This window comes from Eriocheir sinensis, chromosome 24 (assembly GCF_024679095.1).
Source record: "Eriocheir sinensis breed Jianghai 21 chromosome 24, ASM2467909v1, whole genome shotgun sequence".
NCBI classification, from domain to species: domain Eukaryota; kingdom Metazoa; phylum Arthropoda; class Malacostraca; order Decapoda; family Varunidae; genus Eriocheir; species Eriocheir sinensis.
In genome coordinates, this window is record NC_066532.1 from 11,194,686 (window position 1) to 11,207,121 (window position 12,436).

The window sequence follows — 12,436 nt, forward strand, 5'->3', positions numbered from 1 at the left end:
TATCATGTATACATACATTTGTCACTTTATCGCTTCCTATGGATTTGAAATTCCCTCTGGCCACATCAGTTATGTTTCTGAAAGTGTCTATAGTGAATCCACGAGGAACTGGCGGATTGGGGAGTTTCTGCGGGGGTCTCTCCTCCCGTACCACGCTGCCACATCTCTTGTCTCCAATTGTGGGATTAGAGTCAAGGTGTTGAGTGGACCACCATTATCCACCCTTCATTTCCTCCTCCTCCTCCTCCTCCTCCTCTCTCTCTCTCTCTCTCTCTCTCTCTCTCTCTCTCTCTCTCTCTCTCTCTCTCTCTCTCTCTCTCTCTCTCTTTCTCTTTCTCTTTCTCTTTCTCTTTCTCTTCTCTTCTCTTCTCTTCTCTTCTTCGGGGACGAGAATACAGGCTGTCTTGGTGACCTGTTCGTCATGCACTCATGATCCAGTTTGGCGCAGACTCTTTCAATAGTTCTTTCACTAACATTAGTGGCTCTTGCTGTTCTTGCAGTTACTCTTGTGAGTGGTATGAGAAATCCTCTGTTGTTTTTCGTCTAAAAGTACTTGTTTACATTGTAAATTAATTCTTTCTCGCTGTGCAGCCAACGACATGGAGAGGCAGGAGAGGGAGGGAGGGAGAGGCAGAGGCATGAGCGGCCACCCATGGGCCCACCTACTGACCCTTCCATGACCTTGAGAGAAGTGACCTGGGCTCTGGATGTGTAGAATGACAACGTTGGAATACAACGCTGTCAAGTGTCGTGGTATTTATACAAAATATTTGTTGTTATCTTAAAAACTAAACAATCTTAACGCTATATGACCTTATTGGATTATCCAATTATTTAATTAAATTAATTTAAAGGTAGTAAATAGCTGACATATGAGAGGAAGCGAGAAGTGTTGAGAGTGTGTGGCAAATTGCGGTGCGGGGCTGACCCGCACCTCTCACCCCCCAATCCGCCAGTTCCTCCTGGATTGACTATAGCATACATAAGTACAGTTTCTCAACATTGGGACACATGGGTCAGCCACCATCCCCACCCCCTAATGATCCACTCGTTGCTACTTGCCGCATCACTTGCCTCTGAGTCACAATAGCAGGCAGGTGTACAGGCAGGGTGATGTTTGTGTAAAGAAGGCGCAAGATGAAGACAAGGGATACTTTTATTTTGAGAAAAACAATAACACTATAACACTCGCTTGCGCCAGAACGGGCTGGGCCGACCATCAGGCCCCACCTGGAAGAAGCCTTGGGCCGACCATCAGGCCCCACCGGGAAGATGCCTACCGGCGCAATAGGCAACAACGTAAAAAAAAAAAAAAAAATAAAAAAGGAATGATTTATATACAAAAACATGTGTTTTCATGTGTTTTCTTTATAACTAAACATCCATCAAACACATAAATCGAGATTACCATATAGTGCTAAAAATTAATGAATAGCACTGCAAAAAAAATAATGTAGCATGGGTCAAAAATTGCATGTCTGGCAGCACCACTGAGGGAGCCAAGATTAAAGCCTCAGGGGGTCATTTAAAAATGGGGATTTCAGACTTTGACTTGAAAGAATTGAAAAGATTGCAACTAAGATTGTACCAGAACTATCAAGTCTCATAAGAGACTAGATTGAAGGAACTGGATCTACCAACACTCAACGAAGAGAACCTATAAGCACTGCAACCTGACAGCGTTGTACAGGAATACAGGTAGAATGGATGTGTTGAATAAAATTATTTAAATGAGATGGAAGGGAGGAGGCAACTAAGAGAACACAGCAAGAAGTTGAGAAAGAGGACTTGTTTGAAAGACAGAAAGAAGTACAGCCTTCCATACAGGAGTGTGGATACATGGAATGGACTAAACAAAGACATTGCTGAAGCGGGCAGTATCCATAAAATGAAGGAAAAGTTGGACAATTATAGATTGGGAGACAGGACTATCTGAGCTTGATCTCAGGCCCTGTATACTACAAATAAGTACATACTGTATTTCCCCCCATGTAAGACGCCCCTTTTTTCAGGATATTTTTTTATTTATTTATATTTTTTTAATCATATAACGCGCCAAAAAATGCCCCAAAAATTACCTCTGCGCAGTATTTGCCAAAGGTACAAATTTTTATTGATTCAAATACAGTAAAACCTCACCAATTGCGCCGCCTTAATTTGCGGCCATCATCCCACCATTTGCGCAGGTGGTCTCGCTATTTGCACACCTCGTCGCTATAGTAACAGCGTCTCACTGGCAGCAAAATGGCATTCGCTGATCTTCTGAGGATGTTTACTAGCTGTTTTGGCAGCAAAATGGCGTCTATTGATCTTCTGAGGACGTTTGCTAGCTGTTTTGGCAGTAAAATGACGTCTGTTGATCTTCTGAGGACGTTTACTAGCTGTTTTGGCAGCAAAATGATGTCTATTGATCTTCTGAGGATGATTACTAGCTGTTTTGGCAGCAAAATGGTGTCTATTGATCTTCTGAGGATGATTACTAGCTGTTTTGGCAGTAAAATGATGTCTATTGATCTTCTGAGGATGTTTACTAGCTGTTTTGGCAGCAAAATGACGTCTGTTGATCTTCTGAGGATGTTTACTAGCTGTTTTGGCAGTAAAATGACGTCTGTTGATCTTCTGAGGATGTTTGCTAGCTGTTTTGGCAGTAAAATGACGTCTGTTGATCTTCTGAGGATGATTACTAGCTGTTTTGGCAGTAAAATGATGTCTATTGATCTTCTGAGGATGTTTACTAGCTGTTTTGGCAGCAAAATGACGTCTGTTGATCTTCTGAGGATGTTTGCTAGCTGTTTTGGCAGTAAAATGACGTCTGTTGATCTTCTGAGGATGTTTACTAGCTGTTTTGGCAGCAAAATGGTGTCTGTTGATCTTCTGAGGATGTTTACTAGCTGTTTTGGCAGCAAAATGGCATCTGTTGATCTTCTGAGGACGTTTACTTGCTGTTCTGGCAGCAAAATGGCGTCCGCTGATCTTGAGGACGTTTACTAGCTGTTCTGGCAGTAGAATGGCGTCTCCTGATCTTGAGGATGTTTACTAGCTGTTCTGGCACCAAAATGGCATCTGCTGATCTTGAGGATGTTTACTAGCTGTTCTGGCACCAAAATGGCATCTGGTGATCTTGAGGACGTTTACTTGCTGTTCTGGCACCAAAATGGCATCTGCTGATCTTGAGGATGTTTACTTGCTGTTCTGGCACCAAAATGGCATCTGCTGATCTTGAGGACGTTTACTTGCTGTTCTGGCACCAAAATGGCATCTGCTGATCTTGAGGACGTTTACTTGCTGTTCTGGCAGCAAAATGGCATCTGCTGGCAAGCTACAGCTGTTTACCACCTGCGCGCCCTCTGCCACTAGTGAAGAACACTGCCAATGCACACAACATGTCGTTTCCCGCCTTAACCCCTTCAATACAAGCAGACAAAACATAACCTCCATGCCATATCCTGGTTTTACAGACTACGTAGAATAGTCCAATGACCATGACGCACATACAGCATCTCTAGGATATGGTTCGAGAGATGAAATGACTCATATACTGCGTCATGGTACTGAAGAGGTTAACCCGAACGCCTCCTCATCTCGTGGTGACTGCGATTATTCGATGTTTTCTGCCTCACCTTTCCACCACCATCATGCTGCATGCAGCATCATCAAAGCCTAAACCTCAGAAGAACCCGATGATGACCATAGCACAGGTGGAAGTGATTAAGAAGGTGGACAGTGGAAAAAAAAAGCAAGAGATTGGCCGTGAGTATGACGTGTTTCCTGCCAGCAGATTCCCCCCCCCCCCCCCCCTGGAAGGGGGGTTTTGGGCCGTGACCGCCCGTATGTATTTTTACCCACGTTATTAAGTTCGCCATTTGCGCACCTCCAGACCGCCCATATGTGTGCAAATGGTGAGGTTGGACTGTAATGGATAGTGTGATGGAAAAGAAATGGAAAGTGCGATTTAAATAATGAATACAGCCGTCCCTCAAATAGTACGGGGGTTGGGGACCCAGGACCCCCGTACTATTCGAAAATTCGTAAAAAATCAGTGCACCCCCGAAACACTCCTGGGCTCTCCTACCGAATCAGAGTCCCACCTGGCTCAGCTGTTACCCACAGGCCCAAGTTGCCAGTTATGCATTTTCTGCTGCAGTCACAGTGTAGTGTTACCACGCTGGGGGGGTCAAGGAGGGCGAAGTCCCCCGTTAAAGGTCAGGATATTTAAAATTCGCTTGGAGTAGTTTAAATATGTGTCCCTTAACTATATAATATGGAGGCGTAATGTCGTATTTTGGAGGCCCGGAGTCAATCTCCACAGTTACTGGGGGAGGCGGTGGCAGAGTGATTAGCGTTCAGGTGCAGTGAGCCCGAGGACCTAGCATGGACTAGGTTTGAGTCCCCACCGAAACACGCTGATTTTTCAAGTCATCGCTGAGTAATGGAAGGTTACCCACATGCTGTCTGGATCTTCAATCAGCCTTAACTTCAACGACTTTGGTCAAGAGTAGCACCAGGGGCAGCATGGGCCAAGCAAGAGTCATACATCAAGGCAGCCACTATAAATAAAATTAGCCTGCACCACTAACAGGCTTGGGCCGTCCATAAGGGCCCTCAAGTAAGCCTACCGGCGTTACAAGCAGCACACACAAAAAAATAAAATAATACAAATAAATATATGAAAAATAGTAAATAAACACACACCACACACACACATAGAGGTGAGGGATCACGGGGAAACACGCTGTTGAGGATGGCATTGGACAACAGTCTTACACAATGGATCAAGGAGAACACAAGATTTTAGGGGAGTGATGAACCTTCAAGGCTAGACTTAGTGTTTACAAAGGAGCCTGAAATAGTTGAAAAAATGTCGTGTGACAAAGTGATCACGTCATGATCGTGTCGTACGACAAAGTGATCACGTGGTAATTGAGTTTACAATGAATGACATGAGGAGTAAGGAGAGGAGAAGACCACAAAATTGGGAGATACATTTACTGCAAGGTGAACTTTGCACAGTTGAGAAAGCGTTTTGAAGAAACGGACCGGAGTAAGTTCTACAGAGCTGAAACAGCGGAAAAGAAGTGGCTGTCCTTACTGGAGATTTACAACGAGGGAGTAAGGCGATACGTGCCAAAAATAGGGAAAAGGGAGGTTAGAAACACAACTTGATTCAATAGAGGATGTGAAACAGCAAAGGGAGAGAATAATGTAGCATGGAGCAGGCAGAGAAGAGAGAAAAGACATGACCTATGAGTGAAGTACAAACAAGTGAGAAATGAATACATCAGAATATGAAGAAAGGAACAGAGGAATTACAAGAGGAATGTAGAAGAAAATTGCAGAAAACAGCCAAAGTTATTTCATAGATGTGTCGACAGCAAGCTGAAAAAAAGAGGATTAAGTAAACTTAAAGTGGATGGTGAAGAGTACAAGGATGCAGCAGCAATGGTGTAAGTTATGAATGGTTGTTTTCAGGCAGTGTTTACAAGGGAGTGTCTTTAATGGGCATGTAGGAAGAGAAGAAAATATGGAATACCTGGAAGGAATCCAAGTTTCAGTACAAAAGGTGGAAGGAATAATGGAAAGTCTGGAAGTGAGGAAAGCACTAGAACTGGATGGTGTGTCAGGCTGGGTCTGAAGGAGTGCAGTAAGCAATTAGCTGACAAGATCCAATGCGTCATAGCCAGCTCACCAGCAGAAGGTAAGGCCATTATACCAATTCACAAAGGAGGATGCCGTGAAGACCCTGAAAACTACAGGCCAGTCTCCTTGACAAGTGTGGCAGTGAAGATCTGTGAAAAGCTGAGCAAAAATAAATGGATGGACTAGCTGGAGAGACAGAACAGATTCACAGACAAACAATATGGCTTTCAAGGAGGAAGATCTTGTTCAACGAATCTGATGTGCTTTTACTCATGAGTGACTCACATAGTGCAGGAAAGGGAAGGTTGGGCTTATGGACTTTATTTAAGATCTACAGAAAGCATTAAATAAGATGCTGCATAAGAGACTGCTGTGGAAGATAGAGTGCACTGGAGGACTGGGACAAGGACTTCTGAGGTGGATGAAGGGCTTTTTAGAAAATAGGGAAATGAGGATGGTGATCAGAGGTGTGAGGTCCTCATGGGGGAAAGTGATTAGTGGAGTTCCACAGGGTCAGTGCTGGCTCTGGTTATGTTAGCAAGCTACATCAACGACATGGCGGAGGGAGTGAACAGCTATATGAGTTTGTTTGCGGATGATGCTAAGTTGCTGAGGAGGATTGAAAGTGAAGAGGACTGTCAAGCACCACAACAGGACCTAGATAAGATATGAAAATGGAGTTGTAGATGGGAAATGGAATTTAACATCAGAAAGTGAAGTGTGATGAAATTTGGAAAGAGCAAAAAGAGAATTTTAGGCAACTATACTTTGGAAAACAAAAGCACTAAGAAAGCATCAATGGAAAAGAACCTACGAATAACTATATCAGATAATCTATCGCCAGAGGAACATATAAGTAGAATAGTAGGTGAGACATGCAACCTGGTGTGAAACATAAAAGTTGCTTTTCAATATCTGGATGAGGAAATGATGAGAAACTGATTATAACCATGGTACATCCAAGGTTGGAATACGCAGCAATAGTATGGTCACTGAGTACAAAGACAATTTAAGGAAAGTAGAGAGGATTCAGAGGGCAGCAACAAAGCTGGTTCCAGGACTAAGAGATTTAACATATGAAGAGAGATTGAAGCAGCTGAACCAACTGACACTGAAACAGAGGAAGGAGAGAGGAAATCTGATTGTGGTATATAGGGTGATGAGTGGGATGGAAAAAGTGGACAAAAGATCTAATAATATGGGATACAAGAGAATCAAGAGGGCATGGAAGGAAGATGAAAAAGGAAGCCTGTACAAGAGACATAAAGAACAGCTTCAAACAAAGAATGGTGGAGGCTGGAACGGCCTGGAAAAGGATGTGGTCCATGCCAAGACCATTCATGATTTAAGGCCAAGTTGGATAATAGTAGATATAGAGACGGGACAGAACCAGCGTAGCTCCTCTCCCGTATACCACAACTAGGTAAATACAATTAGGTAACTACAATTAGGTAAATACAACTAGGTAAACACACACACACACACACACACACACACACACACACACACACACACACACAAGATGGCGGACTGACACAGCTGATCACCAGACGTGCTCCAAATGCACATCATAGCTACGTGGGATTAAATCCTGGACGTGAATTACTAAGGTGGGAGCCGTGCTAGGGTACAATCGTGCTGTCCCGAAGAAACAAAGGCTGTTGACAGTGTACAACATCGAGAAATGAGCGAGCACAAGCAGGTAACACTGAATGAGAAAAAGGCAGAAGACGTGGAGGTTAAAGTCAAGGAATTAAAGGAAACACACAAAGTCTGGAAGGAGGAACAAGAAAAGGAAAAGGTTAGCTTTGAGAAAATTGTGGAGGAACAAGTCAAGGCTAAGGATGAAGCTATAACTGAAAAGGTGATCAAGGTGATAAAAGAAAAACCAGAAATAGTGAGGGACACGGTTGAAAAAAGAAGTCTGTAGTAGTGGTGGGCATTAAAGAAGAGCACATGCCAGTCAGACATACAAGGGAAAAGAAGGAAAGGAAGGCAGTGGAACAAGTAACTGAAGCAATTCAGGAAGAAGGTCATGAGCTGGTAGGGGAGATCAAAGAAGTATTCAGGCTTGGAAAGTATGAAGAAGGAGCCCAACGACCAGTAAAAATTAGATTTAGGTCTCATGCTGCTGTGGAAGAAGTGGTGGGAAAGTCATGGAAGTTAGCAAGAACAGAGACCTACAAAAAAGTCTGGGTAAGAAAGGACAGAAGTGTGGAGGAAAGCAACACGATAAGAGAATTGAAGAATCAAGCCAATGAAAAGAATGAAGGAGGATCAGAAGAGGATAAAAGAAAGTTTTTCTAGAGAGTGATAGACATGGACCTAAGGAAGTGGTACAGAAGAGATGAGGTGGCAGCTTGAAGGTGGCATACACTAATGTGAATGGGTTAATATCGTCAATGTTAGAAATAGGAGATTACCTGAGCAAGGAAAAACCAAATGTCATGGGGATTACAGAAACAAAAGTGACTGGTAGTATAGATGCATTTAACTTAGGGGATGGTAAATATAATGTATGGATGAGAAATAGAGAAAATAAACAAGGAGGAGGAGTGATGCTATTGTTGAAAAAAGAATGGACAGTGGAGGGGGTCGCCTATGGTGAAGGGGGAGCGGAGGTCTTGAGTGTGGGAATAAGACTGCAAAGGGGAGGATGCAGAAATATCGTAGTGGTGTATGTCCCTCCAAAAACCAATTCATGGATTGAAGAATTGAACAAAAAGAAGCTGGAAGACACATTGGATTGCCTAAGGAGATTGCTGGAGGAGAAGAAGATTCTGATAATGGGGGATTTTAATTGTAAGGAAGTGTCATGGGAAAACTGGTCAACGGAAGGAAGTGAAGCTTCATGGGGGAACAAGGTTTTGGAATTGGTTATAGATAACGTCCTCACACAGTGGGTGGAGGAAAATACAAGATTCAGAGGAGAAGACGAGCCATCTAGATTGGACTTGATAATCACCAGGGAGCCAGATATCATAAAGGAGATGAACTATAAGAGCCCTATAGGGAAGAGCGATCACGTACTTATTGAGTACATATTACGAGAAGGAGGTAAAATAATCAGGAATGAATGGTTTAACTTTAATAAGGCAAATTTTGAACAACTTGGTAAACATTTTGTGGAAGCACAATGGGATACTTTTTTTGAGGCTGAAAATGTGGAGGAAAAATGAGCTATCTTTCTACAGATTTACAATGAAGGAGTGGAAAAGTGGGTACCAAGGATGAAAGAAGGCCAGAAATCAAGAGAAGAGTGGTACAATAGAAAGTGTGTAGATGCCAAGCAGGATAAGGAGAAGGCATGGAACAAATGGAGAAAAAATAGGAGGATGGATCTATGGAATGAGTACAAAAGGAAGAGGAATGCTTATGTCAAAGTAAGAAGAGAAGAAAAAGGAATTTTGAGAAAAATATTGTAGATAAGTGCAAAGACCAGACAAAACTGTTATATAAGTTCATAAATGGAAAACTGAAAAATAGAGATGAGATTCAGAAAGTTAAAGTTAATGGTGAAACTTTTGATAGTATAAGTGAAATAGTAGAAGTAATGAATGATTGTTTCCAAACAGTGTTCACAAGGGAGAGTGAGTTTGAAGGTGCAGATGCAGTGCCAGGGAATAGAGTGGGTCTGGAGAGAATACAAACATCAGCAGATGAAGTTAGAAAATTATTGGAAGAATTGGATGCGAGGAAATCAGCAGGACCGGATGGTATATCAAATTGGGTGCTAAAAGAGTGTAACCAGCAAATAGCTGAAAAGTTGAGCAACTTGATTAATGTCTCACTAGCACAAGGGAAGGTACCGAGAGACTGGAAGAGGGCTAACATCGTCCCAATACATAAAGGAGGAAGTAAGGAAGACCCGTTGAACTATAGGCCAGTGTCATTAACAAGTGTAGTAGCAAAGATGTGTGAGAAAATTATAAAAAACAGATGGGTGGAGTATTTAGAAGAAAACAGTATATTAACAAATAGCCAATTTGGATTCAGAGGAGGACGGTCTTGTGTAACTAATCTGATCAGCTTCTATTCAAGAGTAATTGATATAATACAGGAAAGGGACAGTTGGGCAGATTGTGTGTATCTGGACTTAAAGAAGGCGTTTGATAAAGTACCACACAAGCGATTAACATGGAAACTTAATCATGTTGGAGGTCTGGGTGCTTCAATATTGGATTGGATTGTGGACTTTTTGACGAAGAGAGAAATTAGTACAGTAATTAGGAATAATAAATCAAGCTGGATGGAAGTGATGAATGGAGTCCCCCAAGGATCAGTGTTGGCTCCAATTATGTTTGTAATATATATTAATGACATGACAGAAGGGGTGACAAGCTATATGAATATGTTTGCTGATGATGCTAAAATAATGAAGAGGGTGGCTAATGAAGAAGACTGTGTAGCCCTGAGCCAAGATCTCGATAGAATAAGTGAATGGTCACGCAAATGGGAAATGACATTCAGTACAGAGAAGTGTAGCGTGATGGAGTTTGGTAACAGCAGTAGACGAATATCAGGGAACTACTCTCTGAGTAATGAAAGAATCATGAAAAAACAAGAAAAAGATCTGGGAGTGATCATAACAGACAAGTTATCCTTTGGAAAACATATAGACCGGATAACTGGGGAAACATACAATCTTCTCAGAAACATAAAAGCAGCATTTACATATTTAGATGAAGAAATGGTGAAGAAACTAATAACATCGATGATACGTCCAAGACTGGAATATGCAGCATTAGTGTGGTCACCTAGATTGAAGAAAGAAATTAGAAAGTTGGAAAGAATACAAAGAGCAGCGACTAAATTACTGGAAACTCTGAGAGAACATACTTATGAAGAAAGACTGGAGAAATTGGGACTAACAACACTGGAAAGAAGAAGAGAGAGAGGTGACCTAATAGCATTGTACAGGATAGAAGAGGGATTGGAGAAATTGGACAGGGAAGACCTAGTGGTACGTGACAGAAGTGTGACAAGAGGCAATGGTAAGAAAATGAAGAAGAGCAACTATAGGAGAGACATCAAGAAATACAGTTTTCCATACAGAAGCATAACAACATGGAACTGACTTGACGAGGAGACTGTGTGTGCAAAAACGATTCATGAACTTAAAGCCAAACAGGATAATAAGCGTTATGGAGACGGGACAGCACGAGCCTAGTACACCTCTTTTCCTGTATTTCACAACTAGGTAAATACACACACACATCGCCACCAACCGCCGGTGCGTGTGGACGTGGGAGGACCAAAGCTCCTGAAGGATATTTTACTTATTTTACCTAGCAACTGTGACATACGGTGGAGGGGCATTGCTGGCACTGTTTCCGGTTGGAGGTTGGGATGAGGGGTGTGGAAGGCAGAAGGAAAAAGCGTTAGTGGATTGAGGAAGGCGAAAATGGAGAACTGCACCGAGAACAAGATGAGTGAGGCGCAGTGTTTGTTTACACTGCCATTACGACAACGACAGCTTACGGCGGACTTCTCAGTCTTCGAGGAAAATAACAGTGAGCTGCAGAATAAATTATTGCAGAGAAGAGTGAAAGGATTGGAGAGTGATCTTGAAGTGGTGATGAAGATGGTGAGTGAACTGAGAAGGGAGAAAGAGGAGGACAAGAGAACGATAAGTGATTAAGAAGCAAGGGTGGTGGAGCTCAGAGATCAGCTGATAAAGTGCACTGAGGGGGTGAAGGTAAGCATGGATTTGGTGGAAAAGTTGAACAAAGAGCGGAGTAAGTGGGAGGAGAAGAGAAATGATGAAAAAGTGGAAGTGGAGCACAGAGTTAGGAAGTTGGAACAGAAAGTTGAAGGTGGTGGAGAGATGATGCAAAGTAGGAGTGTGCAGAGCTTTAAAGAGATTGTAGAGGAGCAGCTAGAAGAGAAGATGGCTGAGAAGGTGGTGAAGGTGATCAAAGAGGCATGGTTGACAAAAAGAAGAGCGTCATTCTGTTCAGCGTCAAGGAGGAGAAGACCCCGAGTAAATCAGTGAGAGAGAACAACTTGAGAGCTGCAGTGAGGAAGGTCGTGCAAAGGGTACAAGAAGAGGGAAGTGACCTGGTGAAAGAAATAGACAACTGTCATAGGATTGGAAAATACAATGGCGAAAGAGACAGACCAATTAGAATACAATTTAAGGCACAGAGTGAAGCAGAAGAGGCCCTGGCAGGAGCTTGGAAGCTGGCAGGAGAAGGAGACACCAAAATGATGTGGCTAAGAAAAGATCTGAATGAGCAAGAGAGAGTTAAGTTGAATGAACTTAGAAGTGAGGTTCGTGATTTAAATGAGAAGAGATCGGAAGAAGAGAAGGGGGATTTTTTGGGGGGTGAGTAATGGATATGAAAGTAAGGAAGTGGTTCACAGGGACGAGAGGAAGGAGAGAAAGAATCTAACAGAAAAGGAGGACGGGTGGAGAGTGACTTACACAAATATAAATGGAATAGTTTCATCGTGGAGAGTTTAATGACTATTTGAGAGACAAGAACCTGATATTGTGGAGCTGACGGAAACTAAGTTGTGTGAACCAACTGAGGTGGTGGGGATTGGAGAAGGTGCATGCAACATATGGATGAGAGACAGAAAGTTAAAAAAGGGAGGAGGGGTGATGTTGATGATAAAAAAAAAGGCATCAGGGTGGAGGAAGTGATTGAGAGTGAAGGCTTGGTAGAGGTGTTGAAAGTGAAAATTGTGGGTGCTGAAGGAAGAAGGAGGCATTATGTAGTAGGGTATGTGCCCCCAAGAACAAACACATTGGAGTTGCAAGAATACGAACAAATGATACAAGACACGGTGAGTT

The 12,436-nt window shown here is 42.6% G+C and overlaps 1 protein-coding gene across 1 annotated transcript in view; it reads right to left on the reverse strand.

The window, feature by feature from the left end:
- Nucleotides 1-12,436, reverse strand: part of LOC127002838 (kinesin-like protein KIF14) — a 192,157-nt gene that overhangs the window by 16,384 nt on the left and 163,337 nt on the right.